The sequence below is a fragment of the Sarcophilus harrisii genome, chromosome 1 (genome assembly GCF_902635505.1).
Source record: "Sarcophilus harrisii chromosome 1, mSarHar1.11, whole genome shotgun sequence".
Classification (NCBI taxonomy): domain Eukaryota; kingdom Metazoa; phylum Chordata; class Mammalia; order Dasyuromorphia; family Dasyuridae; genus Sarcophilus; species Sarcophilus harrisii.
This window is the reverse complement of record NC_045426.1, coordinates 52,630,214-52,642,879: the sequence shown is the minus strand read 5'-3', so window position 1 is coordinate 52,642,879 and position 12,666 is coordinate 52,630,214. Positions and strand designations below refer to the sequence as shown.

Below are 12,666 nucleotides of genomic sequence, written 5' to 3'. Positions count from 1 at the left end.
GCCAGTTTGCGGAGGGTTTTTAAAGAGAACTGAGTTTATATTTGATCCTGAAGGACCAAGATCATTTGAATTCTTTGATCTGATTCCTGGCTCACCAAGAAACTTTCTGATTACAATTTATTTCTCAGGTGCCCTGAATTACACAGCCTATTCTCCTCATTGGGAAGGCATACATCCCATTCTAAACAAATATAATGCTCTTCTAGTTTATAAATCAGCATCTTATAAGTTTCAACTATGAATAAATTTCCCAGTGCCTTACACCCACTTCCACTCCAAGTAAACTGATCATAATGAAGGTTCTAAATCTGTAAAGCTGAAAATTAGACCTTGAATCCACCCATGGTCACTTCCCCAAAATACAAGCACCCTGGGAAACTCTGCCTTGGCAACCAGACAAACAGTACCCTGTTCCCTACACCCTATCTCCTCATGGTCTCCATATTACAAGGACACTAAGTTTTTCCAGATACTTTAAAATCGCATCAAATGAATGACTTTGGAAAGCTCAGTGTAAATAGGCAGGAAATAAATTAATGGCAGCTGAGGTTGGACATAGATGGAAGGTCATGCTAAATGAAACAGAATACAAATAACATTTAGAAAAGGATGAGTTTTGAACTCATTAGTTACAAACCTGAAATGGGATCTAGAATCACTATCAACTCATCTTTCTAGGATTGTTCTGGTCAAAAAAAAAAAAAAAAAAAAAAAAAAAAAAAAAAAGGACTAGAACATCATCTGGAAGGATAGTAAGCAATGAAAAATAAAATTCCAAAGCATGATTGTTGTATGAAGCCATAATGTTTCCAATTAGTTTCTAATGAATTAGGAAAACATGGAATAAAAGAATAGCCTTAACACACCTGGCTATGTTCTCAATCTTTGAAAGCAGACTGACATGTTTATTTTGATAAAGTCTATCTTGTTATGGATATACATATCATTCACACTTTCCATCTCTCATACATGTACAGTTAATATTCACATAGATTGGTCTCATTCATCCCCCTGCTTGAAATTCACCTTTTAGAATCTTTAGCTTCTTTCCAAGCTCAGTCCAAGGACTACCTCTTACAGGACACCTATCCTGATCATCTCTTTCTTCAAATTACTAGTACGCTCCTCACCCCTGAAATTACTTTTTACATTATATATTTACTTATATGTATGTACTTGGGGATCCTCCATCCTTACCTCCCACCCTCAGTTTAAGTTTCTTGTGGGCAGAGATTGTTTCAATAAGTCAACAAGCATCATAAGTGCCTACTATGTACCAGGCACAGTGCTAAGGACTAGGGACAAGAAGAAAAAGCTGAATACTCCCGGCCCTCAAGAAACTCATATTCTAAGAGGGAAAAACCAACACGAAAATAATTGGGTACACAATATATACTGTGTGGCTGGAATGTAATCTCAGAGGGGAAGGTAATAGCATCTTGGGGGAGGAGAGTTGGGAGAGACTTCCTTTGTAGTACCAACATAATGCCATGAAATACAGCAGATGTTTAATAAATGTGGAATGAATGTATAACAGAATGTACATATTTGCATAAAGATTTTAAAAACCTGTTTTCAAAAAGAGGTAATTATCAACTGGCAGCACAATTACCTGTCAGTTCAACAAGATGGGACTTTGGGATTCTTTGTCTTTCGATTCATAGGCTTTAACCTAAGTAAAAACAGAATGACTGGAAGGTAATATGCTTAGTCATGAAGGAAGATAGTGACCTATTTCTGTCTGTAACTCACAACTTGTTAGCTGATTCACAAAAAATGAAGGCATTGCTTTCGAGGTAACAGCCTCATTTCTATTTAACAGAAACATGTGGATTTGCTCCTTTGATGAATCATTTGATGAAATATATTTAATGAGAAAAAAAAATGAATGAAGCAAATGTTGGAATTATTTGGTGGAACAACTTTATAATTACAAATTATATTGATAGCTGAACCACACATAGAAGAAAGGAAGAGGAAGAAATGACAAAGAAAGGGAAAGGAAGAAAAAAGAAAGAAATATTTATAGCTCTATGTCTTCAGTTAGGAAGGAAGGAAGGAAACATTTCTTTAAAAAAAACTTTCTCAAAAATAAAAAAGGAAGAAAGAGGAAAAAAAGAACCAATAATGATAGTACCAATAATCATAGCTCTTCATTCCCTTTTTTTCCATCACAAAAACTTGGACAGGATTAAAATGATAGCCTTATTTTCGTCCATAAGAGGGCCATTTTTAAAGATTGTAGTCTTCAAGGTCATAGACAAAATAAAAGGCAGAAGTAATGAGTAAAAACAGAGATAGTTCTATCTTACCAGACCACAAATCCAAATCAAATATTTCTTTAAAAAACTAATTCTAGGAAATAATAAACTATGCAGGTTTAGAAATTGGGAGAAAATATTTTGGGAGATAAAATTTCTAACTTCTGTTATTCATGAAAGAAAATGTGCACAGAGAAAGGAATATATTTTATCCCTCTGTATTTAATCAATCAATAAATATTTACTAAGCACCTACCAGGAGTTAGGGACAGTTAAGCTAGGAGGATGCAAAAAGCAGCAAAAGACTGTTCTTACCCTCAAGGAGCTTACAATCTAATGATTTTTTTTTACAATTAGGCTTTTAAGGCTAGTACTAGGGAAAGTTGCTAAGTAAAGAAATATCCCTCTTCCATTCATAACCACATTTTATCTCTAAATCTGGAAAAGTCTTAATTAGGTAGAGTAATAGAAAACAAATAGTATTAAAGCCTAAAGATTGGGGTTTGCATCCTGAGTAATATTTGCTGTGACCCCGGGCAAGCCACATAATTCCGGGGCAACTAGATGGTGCATCAGATAGAGCATACCAGCTCTGAAGATGGGAGGACCTGAGTTCAAATCCAACCTCAGAGACTTAACACTTACTAGTTATGTGACTCTGGGCAAATCTTATCCCAACTGCTTCACTTAAATAAATAAATAAATGTGTTGCTAGGTAAATAGAAAAATAAATTGGGTAATCTCTTAAATGAATCTCAGTGCCCATCAGTTGGAGAATGGCTGAATAAGTTATGGTATATAGATGTTAGGGAACATTGTTGTTCTATAAGTAACAATCAGCAGGATGATTTCAGAGAGACTTGGAGGCACTTGCACAAACTGATGTTAAGTGAAGTGAGCAGAACCTAGAGATTATTATATACAGCAATAGCAAGATTATATGATAAGAATTTCTGACGTTGTGGCTCTTTTCAACAACGAGGTTATTCAGTCCAGTTCCAATGGTCTTGTGATAGAGAGAGCCATGTGCACCCAAAAAGGACTGTGGGGACTAAATGTGGATCACAACATAGTATTTTTACTTTTTTTCATTGTTGTTTAATTGCAATTTGTTTTCTTTCTCATTTTTCCTTTTTGATCTGATTTTTACTTGTGCAGTGTGATAACTGTGGAAAGATGTATAAAAGAATTGCACATGTTTAACATATATTGGATTACTTGCCCTCGAGGGGAGAGGGTGGGGAAAGGAAGAGGAAAAATTTGGGCAAGGTTTTACAAGGATGAATGTTGAAAATTATCTATGCATATGTTTTGAAACTAAAAAGTTTTAATAAAAATAAAAATTAAAAAAAATCCCAGAATACAAAAATGACACAATTTAGGGTGTAAAGTATTTGCATTCTGACATGGGGATTCCATAAGATGAAAACCTTGAATGAAAAACTATAGTGGAAAACCAGATGATAGGATCCATATTTTTGAGAAGTGATGAGAATTTCATTATATTCCCATTTGAGAAGTACCTATGATATACAGGCTATTCATTTTGGTGCTGAGAATACAAAAATGAAATTATACAGTCTCTTTCTTTAGGTAACTTATAATCTAATAATCAATCAAAAGGCATTTATTAAGCATCTAATATGTGTCCATCATAACAGTAAACTGAGAGCAGATTTAGAGTCAGAAAAGACCTGAATTTAACAAAGACAAAAGTTAAAATGTGTCCTCAAGGGGCTTTATTGTCTCAAATATAATGCTCTAGAATTATTTGGTTGTCTTAGTCCATCCTCAGCATCCAAATAGATTCTTAGAAGAATTCACTCTGCTTCCCTGAAAAACAGCTTGATAAAGTGAATAGAATGCTTCCTCTGACTTTGTGAGCCTTTCTGAGCCTCAGCTTCCTCATTTGTAAAATAGGAATTTTGCTACAACTTACTACTATTGTGAGGCTCAAATCAGAAAATGTATTTAAAACACATTGCGAATCTTAAAATGTGAGCTATGACTGCCAGGTGTGCCTGCCCAGCCACAATCCAGCCTATACATTATGGGTGTTAGGGCAAAGTTCAGGGTGTTTTCCTATTTCTCTACTCTCTGGCATCTCCCACCCAGGTAAAACTGTGAAGAACTTCTCTAGGCAAGTATATGTGAGTCTGAGCTCCGGCTACTAAGATAAAGAACTGGGTCAGTAAGTCTAATTTACATCTAAGAAATCTTCCAGAAAGCCTGCTATATTACTTCAAAGTTGTGTGGTTCACAGCAGTTCAGGACACATCAAAAACTGAGAAGAACTGGATTACTCTGCTGAACCCTAAATCAAACCCAGGATTCATTATTTTACTGAACTACAAATTAAATAAACAAAAAGTAAATATGTAGTGAATCAGTTCAAACTAGTTCCAAATCAGTTCAATCTATTTCCTAAAATGATTGAGCTGAAACATGTCTGTACACTGCTTACATTCACCAAACTGACTATAAATCATATAAGTGTATCATATGATTTGGGTTCCTGCTTCCAAAGTTACATTTCTATTTGTATTGATTCTGGTAGCATTAGCAGATGAGGTCATTTCTTCCTGTCACAAGAAGAGTACTCAGAAGTTTAGGAAAGGACCCTCCCTTGAGACTTTTCGGTCTCATTTATGAAATGACCCAATGGCTAAGGAACCCTGGGCTCAGCTAAGTCAATTGGACTTAATAAACAAATGCTTATTAAGTGCCAATGTGCCAGGCACTGTGTTAGGTACTAGGGATACAAAGGGAGAACACCAAAAGAAACAGTTGCTATTTCCAAGGCATTTATTTACCAGAGAAAACAACCTCTTGTACAGATAAATACACAAAATGTAGACCAAGTAAATATGAAGAAAAAAAAATTTTTTGGGGGGGGGAGGGAACACAGGCAGAAGAAATAACTGTGGAAATCAAATAGAAGGAAGTTAAGATGGAGTTTTGAAGGAAGCCAGGAATTCCAAGAGACAGCATGAAAGTGGGACAGCATTCCAAGAATGGGGAATTGCCTCTGTAAAAGCACACAATCCAGTAGGGATTGAAACCTCTCATAAGGGAAATAGAGCACTGGCCAATTTCTCAATAATGCAGTGCCTGAGGGAGGGTGAAGTAAATAGAGCCTGGATTTCACTGGAATTACTGGAGCCAGGCGAGATAGGGAGCCAAGGTAGCCTCTAAGCAGAGGAGGTATGTGATTAGATCTATACTTTAGGAATCCCTGTTTGGGAGACTACATGGAAGTTGGATTGGAGGTGGGGAGAGCCAGGAAGCAGGAAGATTAATTGAGAGGTTCTGGCAATAGACTAAAAGCCTGAACCCATTCCCATCTTTCTACTATCTAAATGGAGAGGGGCCAGATGAAAGGGAAATTATGGAAGTAAAACCTATAAGATATGGCAACTTAATGGATATGAAGAATAAGGAAGAAGAAAGAGTACAGAATAATGCTGGAGTTGCACATCAGGATAATTAGAGGGATGGTGGTCCCTTTGATCAATTCAGTGATATGGTGAATAGAGTACTGGTGTTATCAGGAAATTATGCTTTGGTCATTTAGTCTCTTTCTAGTCCCATTTGGGGGTTTTCTTGTCAGAGATACTATAATTGTTTGCCATTTTTTTCTCCAGTTCATTTTACAGATGAGGAAACTGAGGCAAACAAGACTTTTTACTGCAAGACTTTTTACCTGCAAGTTAGTGAAGAAATAGGGAGATGCATAAACTCTGAGACCAGTAAAGCAACTATTGAGTAAACTGCTTCATCTCACACATTCCCTTTTTGTTGGCATATGCAATTCTTAAAATTCATTTGATATTAAAATTATATTGTATGATTTATTTAAAAATTAAAGGTTTGCTGATTATAAAAGTAGTCTATTCCTTTTAGGGATTTCTTTTATAAAAAATAGACCACTGGGTGTGAAAAAGGCAGAATCTTTTGGAGTCTTCATGAGAGTGGATGAAAATCACTATGGAGAAAAAAAAAATCAATGATTATAAAACTTTGTATAAAAATAAAATACAAAGTTTTAATTTTAATATGATCAAATTCTAAAAAAGTCACAATGCAATTATAGATTCCAAATTAGGTAATATTTGGGATACTATTCCCAGACAATCTTTTCAATAATGTTCTATCAATTGGTCACAACAGGCCACTCTATTTCTAGCTAATTTTCTTGTTGATGATCTCAATACATAGCATTTGCATTCATTCTAAGCAGTAGGAAATGAGCTGACTACAAGATGAGCATCCAGCAAGCATCTTTCCACAATACTGAATATAATGAATTTCTGAGCCAAGGTCATATCACTCAAGAAATGTTTGCTGAGGGGGTGTTAAAGAAGTCACACCCAAGAGTTAGAGGAAGCCTCTTAAGCACCTACATCCATCAGGGACTATTAAAATGGTCATTTGACTTTGAACAACACTTTCTTTAGCAGATGTAGAATGTTTTCTTCCTCAGAATTAATTTATTCTAAATTAAGAAATCATTGGGGCTTTTAAAAAGCAGGAAAGATCATTTTTTCTTTTCGAGTCTATAAGTGAACAGGAAGAGGAAGATGAAGATTAAGTTAGCTACAAAACACAGCATTTTAAGTTTCAGATTGCTGAATTGCTGAAATAGTCTATTTAAAAACACCATTTACATCTTAAAACACACATCTTACATTCCTAACTTGAACAGTTATTATTAAAGAGCACATATAGTTGCTTGGTTAAAGTTACTGTTGAAGAAAATAGCAAAAATACTTATTTCTTGTGCTAAATTTTTAAAAAATTAAAGCATCTCTCGTTATGGGGGGAGTTATTCCATCTAATAGAGTGTTCTAGAGAAGTCTTAGTGATGTCTTCAACTATTAGAACTAAGGGCACTAAAACTATTACTGGTTAGAATGACACTAAGACTTTTTGGGACACCGCGTAAATCATGGTATAATTACCCCCCAAATATAATCTATTAAACTGGGAATGGTTTGCTTTTCATGACAATACTCATACCTACTTGAATTAGTTTTCTTAAATAAATAAATCTCTCCTCTTTTGGGGTATCTGAAAAATTAATGTTTAAAAAAAAAATCACTTTTAAAATGAGTAAGTACCTTCGCCCAAAGTAACTGAAATTTGCTTCTAGAAACTGTGAAAATGTACAGAAAAAATTGTCAAGAAGGACTTTGAAATCAGAGAGCCTCTTTAAGTCCCTGTTTCCAACAACCCTCAATTCACATCACCAATCTCAATACTTGTTAACAAAAGTTTTATAATATACTGAGCTTAGCCAGAGTTGTCACAATGGTCTGGCCGTTACTTACCACTGCTGCTACAATTTTTCTTGGTCAAAAAAAGTTTGATTTCTATCTTAAGGGGCTTTTGCAAATAAACGCAGCTATTCCATTGACTCATAAAACTTAAACAGAGCAAGGCAAAATTAAAAGGGATATTAATCAGGTCCAAATTTGTGCTCAAGTTAAGAGGTCATTTCCCACTGCCCTTATGCCTTATTACTGCATTAGTGTACCTGAATAGACTTTTAATAGTGTGTACTTATATTAAAATTTTAACTTTTTCATAGGACATGAAAGAGAGCCTCATTTAGTAGTGGTTCAAATCAACTGTTCCTCACTAGTGATTTAAATTAAATCCACACTAGTATTCACCCAACGGAATAAGATGAAACCAAAGGATTCGGCCTATTTCATTTACTACAGCTTGTTGCGGCGGCTCCCAAAATGTCAAAGCCTCAACTGTATTTCCAAATTCAGGTGAACTAGGATGAAGGAATGTTTCTTTCCTAGTCTCTAACTATGTATAGACACAGCTGAAGGAAAAAAAATGATTAAAGTGACCGATACAAATACATTAAGGATACAGATTTCAAGCAACGGGGCTAGGCCTCATTATATAAAACACTTGAGATGTTAACTTTTTTTCTGTCATAAAAGACTTGTTACTAATGCTATGTATTGTTTATTCCCTAAAAGTAACAGGACTCTAATAACAAGAACAATAATACTATTTACACAATTATAAAGAAGTATCTCTAATTCAGACTCTAAATACTTAATAAATTAGCTGGCTGTGAAGAAAGTTTGCAAACAAACTTCTCAGGAGGATGGGAGGAAAGGTACGTGTTCACAGTTCACATAGCTAATTGGCAAAGGGATCCAGCTTCATATTGTATTTCTTATTCATACCACTAAATCAAAATTTTCCCCCCAGTATAAAATTAAAATGTTCTGGGGACTTTCAAAGTAATACTGTAATTTTTCTACCAGTAATTTATCACTCTTTTAATATAAAAAATACTGAAATATAAAAGGCAGTAGAGACCTAAGTTCTAAAGAACAGGAAACTAGCCCTTTTCAAAGAAAATACTACATTTCTCTTCCAAACTCTAATTCTAAAAATTGTTTTCCAGGTAGCCAAGTTGTGAAGATCTAATAAAAGAGGTGACACTGGTCCATGTTTCAGTTTAATAAAGTCATGGATTGATTAAGGGATTCTTGGGGTTTTTTAAAAAATCCAAACTCAATCTCTCCATCCCAAGATGGTCAGGCTGGAATCTGATTTAAGCAATTTTAGAGAAATGTTCCTTCCCCCCCCCTTTTTTTTTCAAAAGGGGTTATTTTGTTTCTGAAACTATAGAATATAATTTCTACTTTGAGCAGCTTCCTGTTTCATTGATGCCAATGTTAGTTTCAATAATGCTGGTTTTACTGGGCTTGTGGTTAAAAACTAGAAAACAAAAGGCTGAAGAGGAATATTTGATAAAAATCTGGTATCAGAGCAACAGAAGTAGGGTTTTTCCTATATCATATAGCAAAAAGAAAAAAAAAGAAAGAAAGAAAAAGGAAAGAGTATGCTAGTCCCCAGCTGAGTCTTAAAATTTAATATACCCATCTGGTTTTAAAGTTATCATCAGCATGCTGAATATCATATATCATATGATTTAAAGAAGGAAGAAAATCATTTGTGTAAAGTATATGTTATGACAAAAGAAAATCTGTCCTAATGTTTTTGCATTTTCCATTTTGACTAGTATGTTCTCCACTGAATTGAACATTTATTAAGCACCTACTGTTGACTCAGCTTTGGGAAAAGAAAGATGACAGGATATTTTGCCCTCCAAGAGTTTATAACATTGTGAAAAGGGGCTGGTGACCATGAGACATATATACAAATAACCATGCTTTAAGTGAGAAAATGACTATAGCAACCATTACAGAATTAATGACTTCTCCGTAACTAATGGATGTGACTTGAGAGGCCATCTAGTCCTATCTGTATTTGAGTAACAATCCTCTCTACAACATACATAACAAATATGCAGCCTTTGACCAAAGACCACCAAGGAGGGGGAAGGTAACCCATTCTACTTTGGGTTACTCAAAGTATCAGGAAGTTTTGTACTATTTCAAGTCTCAAACTCTAATTCTCCAAAACTTTTCTTACACGTTCTTTTAGTTCTAACCCTATGACTTAAAAATTACAAATATTTAATTTTTCATGTAAACATGTATATTATTATAACATTGCTAAAGCCTAAGCTTTTCACAAAAAAAAAAAAAAATGGAAAACTCAGACGTGAAATCATTAAGAAAAATTCTGAAATTAGTCTAACGTATAATCAAAAAAGCCTAGCAGGATTTTTTGTTTTATTTTGTTTTTGTATGAGGACCAGTGATGCGGAAGCTGTTTGTCCCCAATTTGATGGCAGTATTAATTTTCACAAATAATTCTTTCACCTGAAATTTCTATACAACACCCACGTCCAATTCCTAACGAGAACAAGAAGAGGGACTTAGCTCTACAAAGCCATGTAACTGTGCTTTCAGTTCATAGAATAGTCAGTTTACTACAGACAAGAGGGGACTATTGGGCACCCGAGGGCCAAAGTGAATTGGCACTAGTTTGCATAGTAATTGCAAGTAATTCATTGATCTCTCCCTAAGAGAGAAAGTTTCTTTTTCACAACTTGCAAAAACAAAAGAAAACGCAGACACATATGAAGTGAAAAGTAGCAAGGTTGATCAAATTACGTACTTTAATGAAAATCTGCGCAACGACAGTCATTACCCTTTCCAAGTGTTTTCAATGATGAATTTCAGCAAATGACCAAAAGAGAAACACCTATGCATTCTGGCATAGGCAGATTAGGCTCATTAGGCAAAATTACTTTAAAAACCCTTCATGTGTTCAGCTCAGAACTCCATATTACAGGTCCAAATAGTACGGTTCAGTGTTCCCAGAATATATCGACCCTCTCTCTGATTTTATGGGGAGGGGTCTCAGCAGTAGCACTCCCCGGCTTCAGCCGGCTCAGCTCTCAGTAACTATTGCAAATGCCAAATGCTCCGCAAACTCTCCACCTAAAGCATTTCAAGAAAATGTCGCTGATGCGAGCTGACTCACCCAAGTTGTAGAAGTTAGCAGAGTGGAAGGTGCCGGCGCAGCCCTCCTACCCCTTCGGATCAAAGTGGAGCAGCTGCTCCTCCTCTTTACCTGACCCCATATAAAAGCAGTGGCTCGGTGACTCCCAGTTTCCGGCTCTCTGGTCCTGGCCCCTCCCCCAGAGCCAAGGCACAAAGTACCACATTTCTCTTCTGCACTCACACCCACCTTCCGCCCCCAACACCAGGGGATCTGTCATCTCTGTTTACCTGACGATCCCGTTTCTCCCCCCAGAGTCCAGAGGAGCACCCAGCCTGCCTCTGTCCCGCGCCTTGCCCACATGGCAGCGAAGGACTCAGCTGGGCAGCACTGGCAGCAGCGCGCTCGTCCTGCTGCTCGGAGGCAGCCTGGCATCCCTGAGCCCCTCTTTGCCCCGTGCGTTCTCCCGGCACTTGGTGAGCGCCGGAGATCGTCATCACCTGTTCCTTCCCTGCGCTGCAAACTCCAGGGCGGATGGGACGGACGGAAGGACAGGCAGACAGGGACAGATGCTGGGCTCCCATGCCTAGGTCCGCAAGGCCGGGGACCGGGGGGCGGGGAGGCATGGCGTCCGTCCTTCCCACAGGGCACATAGTCTCCCAGAAAACTTTCCCCCCAGATCTCTGTGTACACCAACTCTCTTTATTGCAGGGCACTCACACTCAGCTCCCTCGGACCCCAGGACAGACCTTTGCCACACGACCCTTTGCCAAGGACACTTAGCCCGGTATCCTCCTTAGCCTGAAGTCAAGCCGGTGTCCTCTTTTGCGTGACATACGACCCTAGGGCCCCTTATCCCGGGACACGGCGCTCCCACCCTCCGCGGTGTACTCTGGGCCCAGAGTCCTCCTCATTCCGGGCCACACGAGCTGCGAGTCCCTTTTAGTGACCTGGATATAAACAAATCCTCGTGCCCCACTGGGCACGCCAGTGAATCTCTATCCCAGGACTTTTAGGTCCGTGACCCCCGTAGTCCAGGACACGGCGGCCAAGGAGGGAGCCCTGATCCCAGGACACCCGGCCGCGCGAGGGTTCCCGGCCCCGGGACACTCAACCGCGTGAGGTCGCCTGGCCCGGGGGACACCCAGCAAAGGAGTGCTTCTGACTACAGGTCACCCAGCGGCGTGAGGGCTCGGTCCCAGGCACCCAGCCCTAGGCTGTTCTCGACAGCCCTCTCCCCACTCCGCACTCCCCCGTGGCCCGCGGCCCAGCCCGGCGGGGGCGCTCTGACCTGCGGCCGGTGGCGTCCCTGGCTCCCGGTGTCCGCCCCAGTTGAGCCGAGCCAGACCGGGCAGCTCCGGTGACTGTGACTGCGGCTGCGGCTCGGAGTGTCAGCGCGCTCTTCCTGACCGATCGCCAAGTGGGACTGGGGCAGGGGCTCGGGGCGGAGGCTGATGGGGGGTGGGGGGACAGGGTCCTGGGAGGGGGCAAGAAAGGAGTAGGGAGGAGGGGACGGAGAAGGAGGAGGAGGAGGGAAGAAGGAGGAGGAAGGGGGCGGGAGCGGGGGCGGCGCGCGGGGACCTGCGCTCCCAGCGCGCTTGCTGCTCTCTGGCAGGCTCGCTTGCTCCAGGAGGGAGCCGCTTCCGACACAGCACTAGCCCGCGGCCAGCCTCGGGGGCGCTCGGGTCCCTGCTCTGCCCTCCGGCAGTCCCCGCCTCTGCGCGGGGGCCCAGGCTCCTGCGAGTCCAGCTGCAGACTGCACAGCCTCCCAGGAGTGACTCTCCCCCCCAACCCCCCACGCCACTAGGAAGTAACTTTGGGGTCGGGGTGGCCGAGGCGGGGCAAGAGCTCGGCTTATCTCTGGAACCTCGGAGATCCGCCCAGGGAGCCTCCGAGGGTCCTGGAAGTGGGGAGCAGGGCAGGGAGGAGGAGTTAGAGAGGCCGGAGTAGAGTCTGTATCTGGGAGAGAAAACCGGCTCCGGCGACTTGAGTCTTAAACCGAGTGATTTCTGTTACT

At 39.8% G+C, this 12,666-nt stretch overlaps 1 protein-coding gene across 4 annotated transcripts in view; it reads right to left on the bottom strand.

Moving 5' to 3' along the window:
- The window catches only part of PPARG (peroxisome proliferator activated receptor gamma), a 162,656-nt gene extending 150,478 nt beyond the window's left edge, over positions 1-12,178 (bottom strand). For 2 of the 4 annotated variants that reach the window (XM_023498195.2, XM_023498197.2), the window contains exon 1: positions 11,941-12,178. The gene's annotated coding sequence lies outside the window, so the exon portion shown is untranslated. Of the gene's footprint in view, positions 1-10,691; positions 10,879-10,939; positions 11,897-11,940 lie in introns of those variants that run through there. The other 2 variants (XM_031955345.1, XM_023498194.2) reach the window with 2 other exon arrangements.
- Between the last annotated feature and the right edge of the window lie 488 nt (positions 12,179-12,666).